Raw genomic sequence first — 25,017 nt, 5'->3', positions numbered from 1 at the left:
TATAAAAACATACAATGATTTTTTTTAGCGATTGACGCCATTAATTCTATTAATCGAGGCACCGTAGTTATCCTTAATAGTACGAGTAGAGGATGATATTTTAAATTTCTCCATTAAGAAACACATTCCTTTTATTTTCTTCTCGTGATCGCGTCTAACATAGTACGATGGTATGCGAAGAATAATTTTCACGTCGTCCGAGAAAAAATCTCCTAATTTACTTCGTAAATTGAACTACTCTTCGCTCTGCGTAAATACCCCCATCCGTACTCGCCTAGCATATTGGATACGCTGCTCTATTTATCGTAACAACTCATCACGAATCTGGCCTCCCTGTGCTGTAGTCTATCTATTTCAGCTGTAAGTCCTGCTTCACAGTAGCGGATACAGAAAAAACTCAAGGGAGTGGGGCGCAAAAGATAAGGATGGACGTTGTACACTATTGCTGTTAGTCTTGATAATGACGGTACAAACGTTGAAACTAGTGGACTGTTAAAATAAAAGTTTGTCGAATAGTACTGAGTTTTGTTTCCCCATGAACATTTCATCGCTCCACCAAGTAACGCCCGAATCAGTTGATTTTATCTCGAGTTACCTTCACTTTTATCTGAATAAAAAAATAGCCAACTAACACGCAAAGTTTAGGAAATTTCTATTGAAACTGTTAATACTCATGTAAAATACGATGACATCTTATGATATAAAAAGGTTACGATTGTGGTTCTGCAATGTTCGGCAATGCTGGCGAACACGCAAGGGGGGGGGGGGGTGGGCGCAACATATTGCGCAGGTTAGGTATAACTGCATTAATTTCTAAAATGGCGTGGAATTGCGCGAATGCATGAACGAAATTAGAACGGGCTGTTTTGACATCTCACGTCCACGCATTCTCGCATGTGTTCTAGCAATAGGGTAGTTTCCTTCATCGAAGAAAACGAAAGGCATTGATTGCGATTCGTTATCCACCATTAGTGTATTCATAATACACAAATTATTTGGTTTTAGAAATACCGGTTTAGACGAATGGCAAGGGTCAAATTTTATCCTCATTTGAAAAAGGCCAGATTGGCGCCCATGCGATTCCACTCCACGTGACGTCACAGGGACCTAGTTTCTACACGAGAGGATAGGAGTTATACATCGTCTGAGGTTACCAATGCATGCATGAGGCACAGAGCTCAGGGAAATATGTCTTAATAATCACCTATTAAAACTGGCTTAGGTCGGAAAGTTTTCTTCGTTTGATAAGGTATTAATAAATCTTTTTTAAGCCAAGCGCTACCAGATAGCATGGCACTCAGCTACCCGCTAGCATCCTGCGTCATATCAGCGCTCAGAGCCTCTCCAAGGTCACCTCACAAGGCGGGAGGGGGAACCAGAAATGCGTCACACGGACTTTTTTCCCATCATTCCTACTTACGCGTCGCGTTTTCGCGCGCTTGAAAATTTTCACTTTTCATTTAATCGCGAAAAATAGATATCGTCATTTAAAAATCTAAAAGCGTGAAATACGTACTCCAGGAGTAATAATCTTTCGATTTAGGCAATAAAAAAATAATAGGAAACCACCCTATTCACCGCTTTACACGACGCAATTTTGACTGCGCCTTCGTTCACACTTCAGACTGAGCATGTACTACGTGCCCCGTGCAAAACGGCCTTTACTAGAGCCAGTTAGATTATCTCTTTCACCTTTCCATGGCATTTACCGAGAATTAATTCATATGCACAATTGAGCACTTTGTTTCTTCACGGAGAGGAATGCATAAAGGAGGCACTGGTCCATCCCATTGCAGTTTGATTTTAATTGGAAGGCGTTTGTATCGGTTTTCAAAAATATCCGCTGGGCTGCAATGAGTAGAGGGTGGTCCAATAATTCTAACTACTCTCTCTATAATATGTGTGCGAAGCTGGTTAGATAAGTCCGTCATTTTTTTAATAAAGTATATTTTTTTCGGCAAAAAGAGTTTTATTTCCGTACATAGATTCCTTTTAGCCAGATACATTTAGTTCGACGTACTTCGATTTTTTATTTCTTCTAAATTATAGCATTTGCCAAGGGCGTTGGGCGTTCATTTCATTTCATTTCAAATGGGCGTTCATTTCAGTGATAAACCCTTGGTTCAACCCAAATCCAACCCCGACCCAGCCATTTCTTCATTTTTGGAAACAGAAAGTAATCAAATAGGCTTAAATCTGAAGAATATGCTGTGTGGTTTAGCAGTTCGTAGCCTAACTTATAGATTTTTGCCACGGTGACTAAACACGCGGGCACCCGTGCGATGCCTTGACGGCGCAGTTCTTTTTCTCTTTCAAATGTGGCTGTTTTCCTTCATATCAATACCGAATCTGTCCGAAAGTTCTGAATATTATTAGCAGGTGATCTTTTTACCCTTTTCAAAATAATATATGTAGATGGCCCCACTTGCATCCCAAAAACTGTGGCCATGACCTTGTTGGCCGACAGACCTACCTTAGCCTTCTCAGGTGTAAGTTCAACCACAGAAACCGATGGTCTTGATTGTTCTTTGGTCTCCAGTGGCGCCGACTCCATGGGGCCTGAGGGGTCCCGAGCCCCCTAAAAAATTCGTTATGGGTGTGAGGAAAAAATGTGTAAGGCTTGTCAATTTTCCCCGGAGTGTCCAGATATCGAGATTCGAGTTATCAGGGTTCATATTGTTGATCATATGACTCTTCTAAAATGCTTCAGCACAGAAAAGTTGAACATAGCCTAAAAGGCTGTTTTACACGGTGCACGTACTTGCACAGTATGACGTGTGTACGAAGGCACAGTCAAAATTGCGTCGTGTAAAGCGGTGAATTGCTAGAATACATGAAAGAATGCGTGGACGTGAGATGGCAAAAGAACTTAAAACTCACTACTTATAAAATTTCCCGGGGCAAGATCCCCGGATGGGGCCCCCCAATATATTTTGTAAGTCGGCATCCTTGTTGGTTTCTGCTGTATTGCGATGGCTTATATTTCGTACACGGTTACGAAACGGCGAGAAAACTCTTTCGGATTAAATCTTAACATCGCCAAAAATTTCTTTGACGTGTTCATACGGTTGTATTGTATGATTGAGCTTGTGCTCCATGTGGACAATCACGGTACCCATCTCCCGAATAGATTTTTCGTGTCCAAATACTCATGTAAAATTTGACACAAGCGCTCATTTGAGATGCCCTCAGCCATCTCATGAACATTCATTCTTCGAACGTCCAGTATCAGTCCTTGGATTTATCGACGATTTCCAGCGTCACGACCTCTTTCGGGCGTCCTAATCGTTCGACATTATTTGTGCTGCGAAGACCACAACGGAATTCAATGAACCACTTCTTTATCATTCAAATTAATGGCGCAATGTTTCCATAGTATTTTTCAAGCTTTCCTTGTTTACGGCGACAGTTTTTATAAAAAAAAATGTTTAGTTAGTGCACGGAATTCACTTTTTCCATTATCGTTAAAATGCACAAGGTTATCTGCATTAAATAGCTGTCAAAAGCAAACCAGACGACTTAACTAGCTCAAAATTTCACATCTGTCTACTAATAGGTAGCAACTAATAAGTTTTATTCGGTGTAGACATGAAATTTACTTTGATTAAGATTTACCCTAAATACTGCGGGCCATTTTTTGTGTTTAGGTCTCCTTCTGTGACTGTGTATTTGATACTGTACCACCAGTTATAACATATTCATGATAAATAGTGAAACCTCGAATATTAAAACAGAGGATCTTCAAGTCTGCCGCTAAAAGTGTCGTACCCACCGCGCGTTTAAATGGGTTTACAAAAGTCGCCATTCGCGTCGCTGGCGGGCAAATTGATCCGAGTTTCACGGGAATAAATGCATAATTAGGGGTTATAACCGAATTTTACACACGTGATGGTGTTCATTCATTATTCAAATTCATTATTTTACGATGCAATTCCTCGCAATGACAAACATTACGCTGCAAAATATTGGGAAGAAGTGGATCGCCATACACTCACAGCAATGGTGTGGACATTTTTGGAAACCGATTAAAATGCGACCGAAGAGGCAACAGATATCAACCTTCTAAGGGATGGGGCCTCCTCTATGCAGTACCCTTGGTTTTCATGTTGAATAATAAAAATCAAGAATAGAAAATCTTACGCTTGAAAAGAATTGGTTATCAATGATTATGATTATTGAAATCAAGCTGTGGTGTCCGAGTGGTTAAGGAGTTGGACATGAAATCCAATGGGTTTTACCCGCGCAGGTTCGAATCCTGTCCGCAGCGAAATTTTTTCACTACTTATGGTTGAATGAATTTTATCACTATCATATTTTTATGGTATCTTAAATGTGATATTAAATTTGTTGACTGTAAAATCTGGTGAACATATGAGTGCAACTTAATAATTATTATAAATAAAGTTAATGATATTTCCCCCAATTCCCCCAAAAGTAAAAGTACTATGTTATTCTGTAGTGCGACGGCTTATGGAGTATGCAGTCATTTTTTAGCCATTATACTGTATGTTTTGTTTTAACTTTCGACCTTTTCGTTATAAATGTTTGGAGCACTTCGTGTTTTATATCATTCAGCTTAGCTTTTTTAGTAATAGGGTAGTTTCCCTCATCAAAGAAAACGAAAGGCATTGATTGCGATTCGTTACCCACCATTTGTGTATTTATAATATACTAATTATTTGGTTCTAGAAATCCCGGTTTAGACGAATGGCAATGGTCAATTTTATCCTCATTTGAAAAAGGCCAGATTGGCGCCCATGCGATGCCACTCCACGTGATGTCACAGGGACCTAGTTTCTATACGAGTAGATGGGAGTTTTACATCGTCTGAGATTACCAATGCATGCATGAGGCACAGAGCTCAGGGAAACATGCCTTAATAATCACCTATTAAAACTGGCTAAAGTCGGAAAGTTTTCTTCGTTTGATAAGGTATTAACAATCCTTATTTAAGCCAAGCGCTACCTGCTAGCATCCTGCGTCGTATCAGCGCTCAGAACCTCGCCCCAAGGTCACCTCACTTGCGGTAGCGGGACCAGAACGACGTCACACGGAGTTTTCCCAGCATTCATACTTAGCTGTCGCGTTTTCGCGCGCTTGAAATTTTTCACTTTTCATTTAATCGCGTAAAAATAGATATCGTCATTTAAAAATCTAAAAGTGTGATATACGTACTCAAGGAGTGATAATCTTTCGATTTAGTCAATAAAGAAATGATAGGAAACCACCCTATTTACTAATAAGCTATTTAGATTAAGATATTATGGGAAAGTAAAAATTAGAGGTGCTGATTGTCTTCGTCGGGGGGAGGAAAGGGCCGGAAAACGGACCCGCCAGCTTCCTGTGTCGTTCCCATACATTTTTTTGTCGGTCTTTTCCTACCCTCCTTTGCTCGCGGCTCAGGTCTTGACTTCGCGAGCCCCTGCCCCAACTTGCGGTATACACACTATATTTCCGGCGAACGAGCACATTTCTGATTAAGGCTAGTACGAGCGCTGAATGCCTGCTGTACCGTCACCCTGTGCCTCACTCCCTGATTGTGGCTTGCATGATACCTCATAGATGTAGATGCGCCAGGTTACCGTTGGAGAATTTAATAATAGGTGTAAATTTATTTTATTTTATTTTTTTAATTCTCAAACCACCGGATACAGCTCTTATTGGCCATTTTATACTGGGGTATTCAACAAATGTAACAATTAAACGTACACGAACAACCATGCCTTGGACCGGAGTAACCTACCCAGGCGGGACTCGAACCCGCGACCTCTTACTTGGTAGGCGAGGAAGTTACCCCGCCGCCACCGAGGCCGGCGAATATCCACATTAAATAAATTTCCGCCGCGAAATTTTTTCTCTGTTGATCGTACAAGTAAATACGAAGAATATTATCTTCATTTTCTGCTTCGTTTTTATGTTTTATTGCGTTTTATTCTGCAGTGGAATTTTTCAATCGGCAATCTTACCAGCCACGGAGAGGCAGTACGGAGAAGGGAAGAGAATGGGAATTTTTGCGTTCATTATTGTTCGCATTCGCAGGAGCGAAAATTTCTGGAGTCTCCTCCTTTTTTTCCTCTGAGGACCGACCGCATGAGTGCTTGCAATGAGTCGTCCTTGCAAGAGACGCTATTAATTCTATTAATCGGGACGCGCGCTGCTATCCTAAATTATTAGAGGAAAGATAAACATCTTAAATCTCTATTTTTCAGTCCATTGCATTGCACCTTCTTATTGTGATCATGTCTACCATAGTGCAACGGTAAACTAAGGACAATTTTCACGTCGTCTGAGAAAAAAATCTTTGAATTTACTGATCTCAACTTAGCCTAAAGATTCCCATCCTAACTCGCCCAAAATATGAACCGCTAACTACAGAAAGGCATTATGTCCAATTTGGTTAAATTTATATGGAAGAAAAAAATTAGTAAAACCATATACACCCCACATAAAGTCATTTTTAATATTTTTGTTTTTTTTTTATGAATGGGCATTCAGAACTTGTGTACACTAATTGCTCTTGCACCTAGCAACATCTTAGAGAAAAAATAAATATCTAGTTCAACTTGGACATGATGCCTTTCTGCAGTTTGCTATTCATATTGGAAACGCTGCACTTTTTATCGTAACAAATCATCATGAATCTGGCATATCTTCACTATTCTCCATTGAGTTCAGCCATCTTACTTCGTTTTAGTCTGTATCTTCTTGAGCGTGTTTTTTCCCGTGGAAAAGACGAGCGTGGTAGGAGCAAGGCACCGTGGAGTCATCATCCACACACACACAGGCCGCCTCCCACTTCCTCTCCGTTCCGGCCCCTCTTTCTCCTCCGGCCCATCACGCAGGAATTCCATCATCATCATCATCATCTTCTGCTTGCAGCCTCCCAGCCCACTGCCGCCGCCGCCGCCAGGAGGAACAGAAGAGGGGTGGAGGAATATGAGAGAAAAAGGAGCATCCGCCCTCTCTCTCTTCGGTCCCGACTGACAGGTTTAAGGCGGCGGAGACATTGTGGTCTACTCATCCACCTTGCTCTCCTTCTGTCGCCAACCACCACGAGGGCCCAACTATGGATGGCTGCTGATCGTTGGCCAATGGGAAATGGGGGGAGGGGGCGGGATTCCTTCAGACAGGAGTCAACGGGGGTTATGTCTCAGTCACATTACGATTGTTCCAGCGATTGTCGGAACTATCCTGCATTCACACAACGATGGTTAAAACCTGTGCTGCCCTCCAGTGCTGACATCTAAAGTGAACGGGAAATTGACGGTTAGCAAAGCTGTTGAGTTATGCAGGGGCAAGATATTACTGTGTTCAACGTGTATTTACCGAATAATTTTTCTTCCACCCATATTCTTCCTTCCTAAGACAAATCCATGAAAAAAATAGAGCTTCACGAGCTTTTCGTCTTTCTCTTGTCGCTTCCGTTTCCGGTCTACCAGCGCCTAACCAACGTTAAGTGGCAACGTTCGGAGCTACAGTAACTATTGTCAGGACATGCATTCACACGGCTAGTTCGGCCAACTATCGTTCGGACGGTCGCTCGGACAATCGTAATGTGAACGAGGCATTATGCCCCGTTCACATTACGATTGTCTCAGCGATCGTCCTAACGATAGTTGGCAGAACTTGCGCCTCGCTCAGATTACGATTGCTCCAGCGATCCTTGGAACTATCGTGCATTCACACAACGATGGTTAAAACCTGTGCTGCCCTCTAGTGCTGACATCTAAAGTGAACGAGAAATTGACGGTTAGCAAAGCTGTTGAGGTATGCAGGATTATGCGATATTACTGTGTTCAACGTGTATTTAACGAATAATTTTTCTTCCGCCCATATTCTTCCTTGCTTTGACACATGAATAAAAAAGATAGAGCGATGGGACCTTCAGGAACTTTTCGTCTTTCTCATGTCGCTTCTTCTTCCGGGCTCCCAGCGCTTAACCGCGGCTGAGCTTAAAGCCACCGAGTGCGTCCACCGGGTTGCGGATGGTGGGTCGACCTTTAGATATAGAGGTTAGCTGCGAGATAAGCGAGTTCTCTCGTCGAATAAGCAGTCGTGGACAAAAAGCGGCGGTATTCTGAGGGGGTATTGGGCTACCCTTGGGTAAGGTAGACCATTTAAAAGATACCAAAACCTGTGAAGATACCGTGACTTGGCGACTGGGGGCCGCCAACAATTATGCCTCTCATCACCCGGGGGAGAGGGCAGCAGCTCTCCTTCACATGTGCGAAGGTGGAGACCATACTGGTCGGTACAGCGACACACATTCCACTACGGGCGTGGTAACATTTACTTTAACGGCTGCAGTACTGCGATGTGGAAGGCAAGGGGAAACCACCACATTATCATCCCGAGGAGTCACAGCTACTCCACTCAATTTATATAATGACATGATGGAATTCTCTCGGGTAAAATATTCCGGAGGTAAACTAGTCCCCCATTCGGATCTCCGGGCGGGGACTAATCGAGAGGGTACATCGGTCAAACGAGGTAGAATGTTACGGATAGGAACATGGAACGTCAGATCACTTCGTACCTGCGGTAAGCTAGAGAACTTGAAGGTGGAGATGCGAAGAATGAACCTCGATGTATTAGGCATCAGCGAAATGAAGTGGCCCCAGGAAGGAGACTTTTGGAGTGGAAGCTACAGAATGATACACACGGGATCGCTAAATGGTAATGCTGGAGTAGGCATAATGCTTAGAAAGAGCGCCGGGATGCGTGTTAAAAGCTACCTGCAGTTTAATGAAAGGATAGTAATGGTGAAGATAGATACTAAACCCGTAGCTACTGTAGTGGTACAGGTTTACATGCCTACGTCAGATTATGAAGACGAAAAAGTAGAAGATGTCTACCAAGATATAGCGGAAGTTATCAAGCAGGTAAGAGGGGAAGAAAATCTTATTATTTTAGGTGACTGGAACGCCGTCGTCGGAGAAGGTCAAGACGGAATAATAACTGGGAAATATGGGTTGGGTAACCGAAATGAAAGAGGAGAAAGGCTACTTGAATTCTGCACGGAGCACAGGCTAGTGGTTGCCAACACTTTATTCAAAAATCCCCTGCGAAGAAGATACTCGTGGAAGATGCCAGGAGACCGTAGAAGATTCCAAATCGACTACATTCTAGTGAAACAAAGATTCAGGAACCAGGTGAAGGACTGCAAAAGCTATCCAGGGGCAGATATCGATAGTGACCATAACCTAGTTATGATGAAATGCCACCTTAAATTTAAAAAGTTGAAGAAAGCCGTGAAAAACATATGGCAGGTTGAAAAATTGAGGGAGGTTCAGCATCAACTGGCTTTTAAAGAGGCTGTAGAAAATAAAATAGGGGAGGATCCGACCAACAAACCAATGGAAGAGAGTTGGAAAACTATTAGAAGTGGTTTGCAGGCGGCAGCTGAGGAAGTTCTTGGTAAAAGAAGAGTCGTTATGAAAAAACCATGGATCACGCAGGAAGTATTAGATCTCATTGAAGAAAGAAGAAAATAAAAGGCTGCGAAAACAGAATTCGAAATGCTCGAAATGCTCCGAAAATTTATTTGCACAATATGTTTTGTATAAGTTTACCAAACTACACAGATGTCTCCTCTCTTCCTCGTGCGATGGGTTACTTGCCGGAAAAACCCATATATTCTTCTCCGCTTTCTTCGGTGGTGGAATTGTTTGGCTGTGTGTGGGGGGGGGGGAGGTTCACGCGGCCTTCCTACCTCTGAAATCGTGCGTGGGGCTCTTGACGACGGTTAAAGTAGTCAAGTTGCACCATTTGTACTACCTGATCAAGTCGAATCGATCCCCAGTGGTCAAGGAACGTGTAAGCAATACGCGAAGGTCGACTTCGGAGAATAACGGAGACGGCTGCGCCAGGTATGGGGACCGACTTTTGAAAGTGACTGTACCACCGAATAACCTTCAGCGTCAACGTAGGAGGATATGGTACAGCTTGCTTCTTATCACAATCGATGCTAGCGGTAATATTGGAATTCCGAAAGCAGATCAAGCACGAAGACTCAATGCTATGCCAATGCGACGTCCAAGTATACTTAACAGGAAACGACTGGAAGCAGAAGGAGAAGTAAAGTCGATAAACCGGAATTATATTGAGCGCCTAGAACTAAATTACGGAATCGTAAAAGTTTGATCATCTACACCTGTATCCAGTGGCGCAGCGAGGGGGGGGGGGGGGTTTGGGGGATAAACCCCCCAAGAGCTCAGAATTTTTTAAAAAGTTTAATCCATTTTGCCAAAATGAATCAATAATTCTTATAGAATAGTGAAGAATAGCCTTAAAAATATTTCTGGGGGAGGGCCCCCGCACCTACAGCACGCAGTCTCCCCTGTGTTAGTTGCGCCTGAAACCCCCCTAGCATTAATTTCTAGCTGCGCCCCTGCCTGTATCTAGGGGGTATCGTGCAAGCCACCACCAGGGTGAGTGGCATGGGGTGGTTCCACACGCTCGCTAGCTGGACACAGGCCAAGCACACAAGACACCGACACGTGGTCAGACTAGAAACTAGTAGAGTGATAAGGACACGAACATACTTCCGAGCAAATAAAACTACTATTTAATGAATCCATGTTTACACCTTATTTTCACTATCCCAGCATACGAAATCTGGTTGAACACAAATCTTTCTCATAGGATAAGTATTTGAGCCGTGAAGACTACAACTATTTGCTCTATGCCTGGACTAATTTTCTGTAAACCGTTATTTTGTTAAGGATTGGTGATGTCGTTGATGTAATAAAATCACTCTAAACCTGAAAAATGACCTGTTTTAACTCCCAGATCGCAGCAATGGTAAATCATTTCTTGTATCACTCTAGTGACAAATCTTACTCAAGTCTACAATTCTTGCGTATCCTCAATATTCCCAAGATAAAAATCAACAGAGTTGATTTGGTTATCTTAAGATGTACTTTAGACCTTCAGGTATTATTAATAATATAACGTTATTGTACTTTTCCACACGATTTAATTAATACGACCGGTTTCGTCGCAGAGGCGACATAAAAAAAAAACACAAAATAACTGTTATTATAACGGTTTCTGTAACTGATGATGTCGCCTCTGCGACGAAACCGGTCGTATTAATTAAATCGTGTGGAAAAGTACAATAACGTTTTATTATTAAGAATGGATTTTCACAAAGTAAAGCCAGAATCAATCAAGTTCAGGTATTATAACTAATAACTTCAGGCTTTACTTTGTGAAACCTCCCCGTATTGGAAATAAATAAATAAGACTTAGTAAGGTTCACTATTACTTTAATATGGGCACGACCCGGGTTTCGTAACGCAGTTACATCTTCAGGTAGATGCAACTACAATAATACATGGCTACAATACCTGAAGATATAACCACGTTACGAAACCCGGGTGTCGTGCCCATATTAAAATAATAGTGAACCTTACAAAGTTTTATTTCTTTATTTCCAATTCTTCAGATATTAAATCGCCTCCGTGTTTACTAAGTAAGAATAGGAATTCGTGTAATATCTGACGGTAATGATTTATTAAAGGCCTCCTTTTGCATTCTGTCTACTCCTTTTCGTCCTTTTTAGTAACTAAGTCGTCTCATTGAAATTCTTTTCCGAATTTTGGATAGAATATAAGTCTGAACACAAAAAACGTTCATTCAAACGGATTTTAAGTGCCGAACTGAAAAGGACAATAGAGTCCTACGCATAGCTCTAGCCGCATGGGCTTGGAACTACGGTGCTGAACCTCATGGATAAAGGTGTTTGACCTCCGCTGACAATACTTATCAGTTTGTGGATCTCGACAGGTGTCAAAATCGTGAACGCATGGCGTCAATTATAGCGGTATTCGGTGAAAGCATTCTATTCCAATACTTCCTCCTTTGTCAAACGTGTGAGCTCGTATGACGTGATAGGGTTCTACTTGATACTCCAGTGAATGAATTTCGAAGTTTCCAGATGTCAACGTCGCTTCGCGAACATCAGAGCCTCTAGCCCATCTTTCGAGTGAACTAAATGAAGTTCATTTTGCGTTCCCATAGCGACCACATAGAGTAATTACCTTCAACTCCCCATTAAAATTATCATAAGGTAACGTTTAAACTTCGACATTAAAACGCAAGCGAATTTTTCCACACGCCGCCGGCAGCGGTGCTGCATTACTACATATCCTTCATTGTTAATCACGAGTAACGTCTTATATGGGGTTCAAGTTTGGTAAAATAACTCCTGACCGAGTGTGACTGAGGTAACATTCCATAAATCTCGGTTCTTCCTTTGGTGGGCGTTAGGGTAAATGAATTTAAGGACCAAGAGAATGTTTCCTACACTCAACAGACGAAAATTGAAAGACTCGGTGTGTTGCAGTATCGGAGACTCCATACTTGATATCACTACTATATTTCCCAGGATAACTGATATTACGATTCTTTATCCTCGAAATATATACAGATTTTGTGCTTTTATTAATATTTTAGCCTATCTCATCTACGAATCTGCTCTCGCTGCTATGTTTATCGTCGCAACCCATTACCAATTTATCTTCCCTGGGTACCCAATAGATTTCCGCAATCAGTCTTGTATCGTGTATGTCCAACCCGCTAGCTGCATGTTGCAGATGAGGCCTAAATAATAGCTTCTTCATTCTGTAAACTTTTAATCGAATTTCCCGTAAACTCTCTTGATGATTCCCAATTTATGATGCCCTAACTCCATGAGCGTACCCAGCGAGGGGGATGGGGGGCAGCCCCCCCCCCCCCCCCCCCCCCCGCTTAGGAGGAAAAATCGCAAAAGTCTTTAAGCAAATATCATTACTGAATTGAAACGAAAGCATTCCACAAATTTTCTTTAAACCCATGTAAAGTGATATGTATTAGGATGAGATATATATAGGTAACTAAAATAAAACTATTTTTTCAAGGAAATAATCTCATAAACTAATAAAGCGCTGTTATAATTGTCTTAAAATTTTGGTCTCATTCACCTTTTCCATGCTAAAATGTCACAACTTGGCTTGCCCCCCCTTAGACCATGGCTTGCCCCCCCTTAGACCATGGCGTGCCCCCCCTAGTTATGATCCTGGGTACGCCCTTGCTAAGTCCTCCAGCAATAAGATCACGCAACTCTGTTCTCAGCCTACTTGGTGAAAGAGACGCGTAACTCGACACAAAAAGGTCCCTCCCAGACTTCATTTCGAATGCTGAGTTATTCTCTGGGATCCGGGGATGCATACGCCCATGTGGCCGAAAATACATTCGTGGGGGTCCTTACGTAACATGCGTTTAGCCTCTCTGATCCCTACTCCTCCACAAATGCCTTGCGCCTCCGTTGAATTTTTAAAACGCCACATTGTTACGGCACATCCGCTCCCTACACATTTTGTTTTCACCGCGTGGGGCGCTACAAATATCACCTTATCAGAGTCCTCTGGATGGCAATTCTCTACACTATTCCCTCTTAGGGTTAACTGTCGATAATACACTACTCCCTCACCTATGTAGTGTATTATCGACAATCCAGAGAACTCTGCACCTTATACACGGATGCCGACTTACAAAAAATATTGGGGGGCCCAAACCGGGGATCTTGCCCCAGGAAATTTAATAAGTAGTGAGTTTTAAGTTATTTATGCATTTTAGTAGAGTCATACGATCAACATTAGAACCCTGATAACTCGAATCTCGATATCTGGACACTCCGAGGAAAATCGATAAGTCTGACACATTTTTTCCTCACACCCATAACGAATTTTTGAGGGGGCTCGGGCCCCTCCAGGCCCCATGGAGTTGGCGTCACTGACCTTATATCGTCCTCAAAAAAGAAAGACTGTGGATTCTACCACCGATGTTCCTCTTGCAAAGACAAGGATGGAGTCAGTGGCGTAAATATGGGGAGGAGGGGTGGGAGATGGCCCCCCTAAAGCCTCAGAGAAATGAAAATAATATAGTCTTCTCGGGAAATCAGCCGTGTCAAGAGAGACAAATCTGCCAACGTTTCAATGGCCTTCTCTGCCATCATTTTCAGGGCGAATGAATTCAGGGCATTCGCCCTGAAAATGATGGCAGAGAAGGCCATTGAAACGTTGGCAGATTTGTCCATCTTGACCGGGCTGATTTCCCGAGAAGACTTCCTCATCAAAATTCGCCGGGAAAGTACCACATCCTTCATAAAAATAATATTCAAAACTATTGTCTAGTTTTGACTTATAGTAAATTTTAACGTAACATTTTAATGAAACCCAAATTTTAAGTGCTAAAATTATGTAAAATGTATTTGCAGGTATGTCATTTTTGTAAAATTTTCCTAGGTGGTGAGTAGGAGGTCGCCCTTCCCCATCCCCTCTAACCCCTCCCCCCCAAATCATATTCCTAATTACGCCGCTGGATGAAGTCAGCACCGGGTTTCCATTCCAGTTGTAAAAATGTCATCAACCTTGTTTTATAACCCTTACCAAAACCGTCTTCAAGACATCTCCAAGTTTCTGCAGTGGCTACATTACCACGTGCTTAACGGTCTACATCTACATACTTCATCACAAGCCGCCTCAATAGGCGCGTGGCGGGAGCTTTTAGGAAACCAACCGGTTGAAAACAGAAAGGAAATGAAATTCACTAACTCTTTCTTAACCTTGTGGTATTCCATTATAAGATTTCTTGGAGAATACACTTTTTTATATATTCGCCGTGAATTAGACTCCCGAGAGAAGCTGGAAATTTTAAAAATTATTGAAAGTCAGAACAGCACTCTGATAAACGAATATCTTTACCCATCCTTTTCCCCCATTCTGGCGTCTGTTTTAAAATTCATCTCTTCCTCCGTTAGGTAACTTGGTTACAATAAAGAGATGAATACATCATAACTTACGCCTGAAGATGATGACTACTCGTCGAAATCCGGGTCACGTTATATAAAAAAGTAGTGGTATAAGTAAGTGTGAAATGTCCAAGAAATCTTAGAAAGGAAATGCTTTGACGAAGTTCCGCCTTGCATTTATTATTGTCCTTAAGTGCTCCAGGAAAACGTACTCTCATTCCTATCCGGTCGGCAGAATATTAATCTTAATTTATTATCTCATTCTCAGTTGCTCATGCAATCTAAGCCTAGCGCGCAACCCCCAACTCTCTAGCGGCTGCCAGCCTTATTCGTTTAACATCGGTGTAACGTTTTCTGTAGCAGTTTTTTACGAGGATAATAAAGAGTGTTAAATATGTAACAAGTTTTATTTAATGTAGACCGTTAATCACGTGGTAATGTAGCCACTGCAGAACGGGAAATACACTTTTATTAAGATTTGACCTAAATATTGTGGGGCATTGTTTTTTTTCCTGTGCTTAGTTCGCCTTCTTTAAATCTATTTTTCATCCAGTACCACCAGTAGTAAAGTTTTCATGTTGAATAGTGAAATCAAAAATAGAAAAACTTATGCTTGAAAAGAATTGCTTATTGATGAATTTACGTATCAATATCAAGCTGTGGTGTCCGAGTGGTTAAGGAGTTGGACTTGAAATCCAATGGGTTCTTCCCGCGCAGGTTCGAATCCTGTCCGCAGCGAAATTTTTTCACAATTGTTAGTATAGTTAAATCAATTTTATCACTACAATATTTTTATGATATCTCAAATTGGTTATCGAATTTGCTGACTGCAAAACCTGTTAAACATAGTAGTCTACATCTACATAATACCCTGCGAGCCACCTCTAGGGTGTTTGGCAGGGGGTGATCAATCACCAGCATGCAGCATGCATTTGGACTCCCACATGCACACCACACCGTCCAAGAAACGTCCCGTATAATAACAAACTATACTACTATATGCTGTTAGAAATAATAATTGAATTAAGAAACATGCATTAATTTTTACATAGGTTAGTAGGCTACACTACAAGTCATGCAATCTATTTACGAGTTCTATTGCTGCCGTTATAATCTCTTATTGATCGTGGAAAAAATGACATTCGATGTTCTGTTCTGTCCGTTCTACAATCTATCTCTCTTGCTTTATTTAGTAGTAGTGTAACGGAATAAATTATCATCATTAGTCAACAATGCTTAAGCCTGAATCACACGATCATTTTTTTTCGCCAAGTGATCACTATCGCGATCACTAGGCGAAATGATCGTCGCCGGCAATTGTTTTTCGCGTTCGCGATGAGGATTCCCATCGCTATTTTTCATCACTAGTCCGGTCGCTTTTTCCGTCGCTAAACCGTAACTAAAGCCCCATATCAGCCAATCAGAACGCATGCCCGTATGGAGCGATAGCTGCGCAACGTTTGACAATTGTGGGAACGACATAGATAAACAAACACGCTATATATTTTCGTGATGCGGGTCCTATGACAACGAGCTGTGATATTGGAAATGACGTGAAAAGCGACGGCGGGAGTGACCGTGTGATTCAGAAAAATGATCACTAGAGCGATCGCTTTTCGCGACGGGAAAAGTGATCGCGATAGTGATTACTTTCGCGACGAAAAAAAATTATCGTGTGATTCAGGCTTAAGATTGGTTTGACGCAGCTCTCCATTCCTCCCTCATATCCGCTAGCATTTTCATAGCGGCGTATTTCTTCTCTATTACATCCTATGCAACTTATTGCTATTACTATCCTTTGCAACCTGTCCTATGTAACTCATTCGGGGCCGTCCCTTGCCCTTCTCCTCTTCTAACTGTCCTTCAACGATTGTCTTCATCAGGCCATCATGCATCCAAATGTGGCCATCGAAGTTCTGCTTCTTATGCTTATGGTTTTTAGCAGACTTCTCTTTTATCCCGCTCTTCTTAGCACTTCCTCGTTACTTTCACGGTCGATCCATTTTATCTTCATCATTCTTCGGTTGCACCACATTTAAAATGCTTCCGCTCCTGACTTCTCTGCTGCTGTCAACGTCCAAGCCTCCCTGCCATAGAGAAACATATTCCATACGTAGCACCTGATGAATTGTTTCTTTTGCATTCTCATTTGTAAGAAGATACTTCTTTTTGTAGAAAGCCCTCTTCGCCTGAGCTATTCTACTGTCTATTTCTTTCTTGCTTTGTCCATCGTTGGTAATTCGGCTTCCCAGGTAAGAAAGCTCTTTCTCCTCTTCAATCTCATGCTTTCCTAGGTTAATCTTTGACTTAGCCTCCTCTCTTCTGCTGCATTCAAATAAATTAGTCTTCTTTTTGTTGATTTTAGTAGCTTAGATTGATCTAGCAGCGCGCAGTTTCCGAACCTCCAGCATCTCCAAGCCTATTTTTTTAACATATGGGCAATTCCATTTGTGACGGAATTACTTTTAGAGAAAACTATGCAATTGGATATTTCGATAAAATTTTAAAATACATAGTAATTACAAAAATTCTAACTGTGCATGGTCAAAAAACATTTATGAAAGTGATTTTCATGTACAGAAACAAAATTAATTATAGAAATACCTTCTAAATATGCCCAAAATTAAAATGTGACGGAATTACTCCCAGGTCAACCTCCTATGTGTAATGATGTCAAACATCTTCAAACTCTGTGAATCTAACAAGTAAGTGGTAATTTTAGGTAATTCTGTCGCAGTAATTCCGTCACGCTGCTATGTGGCCTCGATGAAGCATTTTTTAGAGAATCTAATTTTAAGACCTTAAAGGATGTCTGAACCTACCTTTCTAGGAGTAAAATAAAATCACTCTATTATAAATTTATGGTACAATAAAAACAATTTAGAGTTTTCGTGACGGAATTACCAATTATTCATGTTCACTTATATCCGTATTTTAAAATCTGTGTACATTGTGTATTAAAGTTGATATTTGTTTCAAAACGTTGCCAAAGCTATACTACACAAGACCCACAATGCAATAGAATACTGCTTATGTTGTTTGTTGATAAATATTACTCTGTAAACTATAATGAAATAGTTCATAACAAATCTCTGGCAGCCATCTAGAATTAAACAATCACCAAATGAGTAACTAAGTTGTTTGAGCAAATCCAATGCTGATTTCATAAAATTCAATCATTTAACTGTTGATTTATCAAGATAAAATATTTCCAGCCTAAATTTTAATTTTAGAGAAAAAGTTGACATTTTAGTGGAAATGCCCATATGTGTTACCTACGCTTTCTGTACTCGGGCAGCTTTCCTATATATTCTATTAAGTTTACCGATTAAGTCTTTCTGTGCCGAATCCGATACGCTCGCTGCATATTCAAGGTGTGTCCGGATGAGTGCGAAATAGCACCTCTCTTTTTCTCTTTCATTCGAAAATCTTTCTTTAAAACGCTTTACGGATTCTAGCTTCTTCAGGTACCTGCCCCAAATATTTCTTATATGAGTTCCCCACACTCCTTGTCACTGTCTTTGCGGATAATAAAACTGGCTATCAACGTGCACTATTACTTGACTCAACGAAAGACGTAGGTATGCTATAAAGTAAATAATGGCAAATCAACAATAAAGTTAGAGTCGAAACACTCCTCCCTACCCAGTTGCTCATAAATACAGCGAGAGTCAATTTATTCTTTTCAACCTCACGCCTCCAGTGACTGCTTTTGAAATTCGCATTGGCATGGGAATTTCATTGACCATTGAATAGTAGCATGGAATTTGGGGCACATAAAAACCATTATATTCCTCACTACCTACTGAAGCCAAAGGCAATAGCAGCTAGGCTTTCACCAACAGAAAAGGATCACGTTCCGTTTCACTTTTTGCGTCACTGGATTTGTTTGGTTTAGGTGTAATGACATAGTGCCTGGGAATAACATGAAAAATGTATGCCATCAACAATATGACGTAATTTAAAAAAATATGAGCCGAAGCAAATGGTGAATTCATGAAAGTTACTTTCATTTCCCTCAAATTATTGGTAATGCCTGTTATGTTTGATGAGAAATTTGCCAGCCGCTTATACATAAATGCAAAAACAGGGTATAGACAGTGAAATGGAACGCAGAGGAAGGAGAGGATCGTTATGTAAGATTTAAAATAAAAGGTTAGTGAAGAGTTCGATCTTAAATGTAGCCCTTTGCGGTGCGGAAATGCGGACACTTAGAGAGAAGACTGGAGGCGTTGAAGACGAGGGTCTGGAGAATAATGGAGAAGGTGGAGTGGACGGAGAGGAGGAGGAACGACGAAGTGCAGGACATGGTGGGAGAGGAGAGGCAGCTTCTAGATGAGACACAGAGGAGAAAGAAGGTATGTATGGAGCGAGTGCCGAGCGGGGAGGGGGTGATAAAAACGGTGTTGGAGGGAAGAATGTTGATTAAACGAGGGCTTGGAAGGAAGAGATTAGGATATTCAGATAGAGTGAAAGGGAGTAGGTCAGAAGGCCTTATTGTGAATAGGGTAGTTTCTTCATCAAAGAAAACGAAAGGCATTGATTGCGATTCGTTATCCACCATTAGTGTATTCATAATATACTAATTATTTGGTTATAGAAATCCCAGTTTAGACGAATGTTAATGGTCAATTTTAACTGCTTTTGAAAAAGGCCAGATTGGCGCCCATGCGATGCCACTCTACGTGACGTCACAGGGACCTAGATTCCATACGATTAGATAGGTGTTCTACATCGTCTGAGATTACCAGTGCATCCATAAGGCACAGAGCTCAGGGAAACATGTCTTAATAATCACCTACTAAAATTGCCTAAGGTCGGAAAGTTTTCTTCGTTTGATAGAGTATTATTAATCCTTATTTAAGCCAAGCGCTACCTGCTAGCAGGCTGCATCATAGCGGCACTCATAGCCTCTCAACAAGGTGGTCTCACACAGCGGCTGCCGGATCCAGAATGACGTCACAAGGGCTTTTCCCAGCATTAATACTTATCCGTCGCGTTTTCGCGTGCTTGAAATTGTTCGCTATTCATTTCATCGCGAAAAATATATATCATCATTTAGCAATATAAGAGCGTGAAATGCGTACTTATCTTACTACTTAGGCAATAAAAAAATATTAGGAAACCACCCTATTGATGCGATAAGGACTTAGATCTTGGGTGGGGAACGTATATTTGTTTGTAGCCATTAAACCTTCTCATGAGCAACTCCCTCTTCGTAAAGAGGACGTCGTTATATCATAGCTGAAACCAGGGGCTCAGCTTGGAATTAAGTCTAGGCGGGGTTTTAGGTAAAACTGGTCTGTGGGTGTGGCATACCCGCCCGGGTAAGCGGGAGGTGCCAGAAAATATGAACGAAAAACCGTTCAAAATGGTGAGTTTTACGGCTTTCTGAGGGATATTTTATTAATCTATACACTATTCAATGAGTATTATTTATTCAATTAAATAAAATTGATTAAAATTTTAAATTTCTCTGAGCTCTGGGGGGGTTTATCCCCCAAAACTCCCCCCTCGCTGCGCCAATGGCTGAAACACAGTAGAATCATCTTACGAGTGGATATTTCACCCAACCAAACGCTATTCCCCTATAAAGTAGGCAAATGGTACTCCCGTTGTCCTAAATTTACTTATAGTCTCACTTTCGGGACTTACTAAAAACGTGTAATAAGAAATTTCTATGAAATATGATGTGATACACTTTGCACTTCCCACATAAAAAATATTTTTTAAAATGTAGAAAGTGCAAAGTGTTCATATCTTCACTTCATATCTCATAATGGATCTCCATAAAGTATCTGCTGGCATCTGCCTCATCCATCCAATTCAATTTCTATGAAAAAAATGGAGAAAATCTCCAGGGAAAACAGAGACAGAAAGTGGAAAAAGGTGGGTTCAACATGCGTATTCCCTGAATACGTTCATGACGAATATTTGTATGCAGTTAAACTGGGTGAAACGTTAGTTATGAGTCTATTCCCCTCAGCTTCGACGCAAAAATAAGCACTGTCTCATAATTAATGCACAAATTCTATCGTGCCTTCAGGGATGGCAATAGAAACGAAACGAAAGTCAAAACCAGAAAAAAATATCAATATTTTCGTTCCCGGGAGCGAAATGTAGAAACGAAACGAAATGGACTTAAATCCATGGAGCTAAACTCAGGGTCGAAACGAAATCGGAGTCAAAACTACTTCGGGTCGAAACTAAACTAAAACTCAGAGACGAAACACAGATAATGTTTCGCACTAGAGGGACCATGTGGTTCACCTTCAATGGTTTAGTTTCGATCCACTCACCGAGTACGAAGTATGGTTGAATGGAGTGGAGGTACGCCCTACTGCGTCCAGATGCATGGAGCACTTTTCCGCTCAGGGTGCGCAACGCAGTATTTAGTGGCAATAAGACGAAGCTAAATGCTTTGACCTCTCTACAGGGTGTCCCATTTATCTTGACCACCCGAAGTAACTTTTTGTCCAGATGCAAATTCAAAAATGTGTCAAGCAAATGTTCATTATCCGTCAGGGGGACATTAATCAGCATGATTGCCTTCCCTGTAGCTTTTTTATTTACAAAGATATGAACAGCGGTATGCCTTTTTAAATGGAACCCTGTATTTTTTATTCGGCAATTCATTTCTTCTCCTAAAGACTTATTCAAAAATGTAGCACAGTGGACCATTAACATACACAGAACGTTATGAAAACATAAGAAACTCGTCCACTTACTGGAGTTAGCTGTAAAAAAAAATGACAAGCAAGTCGAAACATAACACAAAAGTCACTTTGAGCCCGGGACCACAACCGCGTCCACGTCTAGGGTTATGGATTACAATTCTTTTCGGAAAGGTTATTTCAAATATGTTTTCCGATTTTAAATGTCATTCAACAAAGTTAAAAAGAAAAATAGGAGTACTGAAAATCGAGGATAGTTTTGTTTGTAAATATTTAATCAAACGCATTCCACTTTATGGATCCAACCGTAACGGCTTTTTCATATAACGCGCGCCAGGCTTAGATTGCTTGAACTATTGAGAATGGATATCTTTAAGAGCGACACGGAGAATAAAATATTAGAGCCACACTATATTTCCAGGCCCGATAGAAGCGATAAATTAAGAGAGACGTTTCGCCAAACGTATAGATATGGGAATTCGTTTTCCCCCGAACCATAAAGGACTTTAATAAAGGCTAGTCCCAACTTCGTTAGAGCAATTCATTTTTATGTGTAAATGGCTGGTGCCGTAACACCCCCTGCCACATGCCTTTTAGGCGGCTTACGGGGCCACAAATTTGCACGCGCTAAAATAGGGCTACCGGCTCTAGTGAATGAGTTCGACAAGCGTTGCGGGAAGTGCGGCATGAAGATTAATCACATGACTACCAAGGTCATGCGGTTTGGTAAAGCATCGCGACCTAGGAACATGAGGAAGATTCAACTACTTGGGCAGTACATTCGAGGAAATCGGATAAAGCAGTAAGAACACCAGGAAGAGAGTTGCATTAGCAAGGGAGGCGTTTATGAAAAGGCAGCAGCTTCTGAGAGGATCGTTTTGTAAGAGTTCAAATAAAAGGTTAGTGAAGAGTTTGATCTTGAATGCAGCCTTTACGGTGCGGAAATGTGGACACTTACAATTAGAGAGAAGACTGGAGGCGGTGAAGACGAGGGTCTGGGGAATAATGGAGAAGGTGGAGTGGACGGAGAGGAGGAGGAACGACGAAGTGCAGGACATGGTGGGAGAGGAGATGCAGCTTCTAGATGAGACACGGAGGAGAAAGAAGGTATGTATGGAGCGAGTGTTGAGCGGGGAGGGGGTGATAAAAACGGTGTTGGAGGGAAGAATGTTGATTAAACGAGGGCGTGGAAGGAAGAGATTAGGATATTCAGACAGAGTGAAAGGGAGTAGGTCAGAAGGCCTTATTGTGAATATGGTAGTTTCCTTCATCAAAGAAAACGAAAGGCATTGATTGCGAATCGTTACCCACAATTAATGTATTCATAATATACAAATTATTTGGTTTTAGAAATACCGGTTTAGACCAATGGGAATGGTCAATTTTATCCTCATTTGAAAAAGGCCACATCGGCGCCCATGCGATGCCACTCCACGTGGCGTCACAGGAACCTAGTTTCTATACGAGTAGATTGGAGGTTTACATCGTCTGAGATTACCAATGCATGCATAAAGGACAGAGCTCAGGGAAACATCTCTTAATAATCACCTATTAAAACTGGCTAAGGTCGGATAGTTTTCTTTGTTTGATAAGGTATTAATAATCCTTATTTAAGCCAAGCGCTACCAGCTAGCAGGGTACTCTGCTACCTGCTAGAATCCTGCGTCGTATCAGCGCTCAAAGCCTCGCCCCAAGGTGACCTCACTTGTGGCAGCGGGAACCAGAACGACGTCACACGGAGATTTCCCGGCATTCATACTTAGCCGTCGCGTTTTCGCGCGCTCGAAAATTTTCACTTTTCATTTAATCGCGAAAAATAGATATCGTCATTTAAAAATCTAAAAGCGTGAAATACGTACTCGAGGAGTAATAATCTTTTGATTTAGGTAATAAAAAAATAATAGGAACCACCCTATTGAAGAGGGAGGTCCATGGAGGGAGGAGACATTGCCTGAATATTTAGTACTCCATTGAAACCTATCATTATCGATAGAATATTTCATTTACAGTATAAAATAAAATAAAATGTAGTCCGGTTACGACCATGATTTAATGTTATCATGATTTCCGTGGAATATAAATTTTTAATTAACATCACCTCCCGAAACAGCTCATTTAAGGCCTCTAAAGCGGGGGAGTCAAATGAATAACAACGTAGGACGATCAGAAATATCCAGGCTCTTGATAGGGGCCACCTGCGCAGGTAGAGCTCGAACCCTCGATCTGGCGTTAGCCAGGAGCGGACTACGCCACGCCGCCACCGAAGCCGGTCGGTAAGAAGAACGTTATACCATAACGATTATAAATAACGCCACGCGCTGTCAGTGGGATTATTACCACTCCATGGTTTCAGAACATTATGCCACCCTCAACAGTTCAGTGGTATAACCGTTTTTGGAGGTGTGACGATCAACAGTGTGATAATTCTATCAGTGATAGTATTTATTTATAATGGATATTCTTTGTTTTTACTGAGTCGGAGCCGATACGGTTTCAAGTACTTTACCACGTGAACCAATTTACAGCCCGATCATTATACCGTTTTTTCAATCAAAACAAATGAATACTTCTCAATTTCTTGGGCATATACCTTTACATAAGTCAGTGGCGCAGCAAGGGGGGGGGGTTTGGGGGAAACCCCCATCCCGTTTTTTCAATCAAAACAAATGAATACTTCTCAATTTCTTGGGCATGTAACTTTACATAAGTCAGTGGCGCAGCAAGGGGGGCGTTTTGGGGGAAACCCCCCATCCCCCAGAACTCAGAGAAATTTTAAAATTTAATCCATTTTACTTAATTGGATAAATATTACTTATATAATAGTGTAAGGATTGACAAAATATCCCACTGAAGGCCATAAAACTCACTATAATGAACCATTTAGGTATCTTAAAACTTTTTTGAGGGAGGACAACCGCACTTCCCGTATTCCATACCCCCCAGTATTAGTAGCTCCTATAAACCCCCTACTGCCTGTAAAAAAAAGCAAGATACCCGAGTTTGAGGAGCTCTTGCGTCTAAACGAAGCAATCAATTTCAATGCAACAAAAAGCATATGAAAGAGAATATATTTATACGTTGTATCATGTACTTAAAAAAATCTTCGGCGCAATAGTATTTCCTGTTCTTAATTTTTTTTTTCAAAAAAAGTACCCGTTTTTTGCGCGTAAAATCAAGTGCCCAACTTTGAGCGCTTGGCATTCCCGTATTTTTCGTTCATATAACCTGCAATTTTTATGTAAAGAAGCCACATCTATTATTAGCAGTTTGCCGAAAGCAAATTGTTTATACCAATAAAATTAACGTTTTTAACGAGTTTTTTTTAAACAACACAAACCTCTGCTAACTTCTAAACCAGTGGGTCAATTGAAAATTTATTGGTACTGTTGTCTTCTGTAAAATGTTAGTAGCCTTAATTCCTAGTTAGTAGTAGCCTTAATTCCTAGCTGCGCGCCTGATATAAGAGGTATGATTTATACAGTACCCACATTGTTAAGATATACAGCCATTCTTCGACAAACAGAGTGCGACGTCATAAGGAAAGCTTAA

General features: G+C 41.2%; 2 non-coding genes across 2 annotated transcripts; both read left to right on the top strand.

Annotated features, from left to right (window-relative positions):
- Positions 1-4,185: 4,185 nt before the first annotated feature.
- Positions 4,186-4,267, top strand: Trnas-uga. Its single transcript has one exon. It is a non-coding gene; the product is annotated as a tRNA-Ser (tRNA).
- An 11,183-nt stretch (positions 4,268-15,450) lies between these two features.
- On the top strand, positions 15,451-15,532 carry Trnas-uga. The gene has a single exon. It is a non-coding gene; the product is annotated as a tRNA-Ser (tRNA).
- The last annotated feature ends 9,485 nt before the right edge of the window (positions 15,533-25,017 follow it).

Source organism: Ischnura elegans, chromosome 6, assembly GCF_921293095.1.
Source record: "Ischnura elegans chromosome 6, ioIscEleg1.1, whole genome shotgun sequence".
NCBI lineage: Eukaryota > Metazoa > Arthropoda > Insecta > Odonata > Coenagrionidae > Ischnura > Ischnura elegans.
The sequence above is the reverse complement of the archived record's forward strand: the minus strand, read 5'-3'. Positions and strand labels throughout refer to the sequence as shown.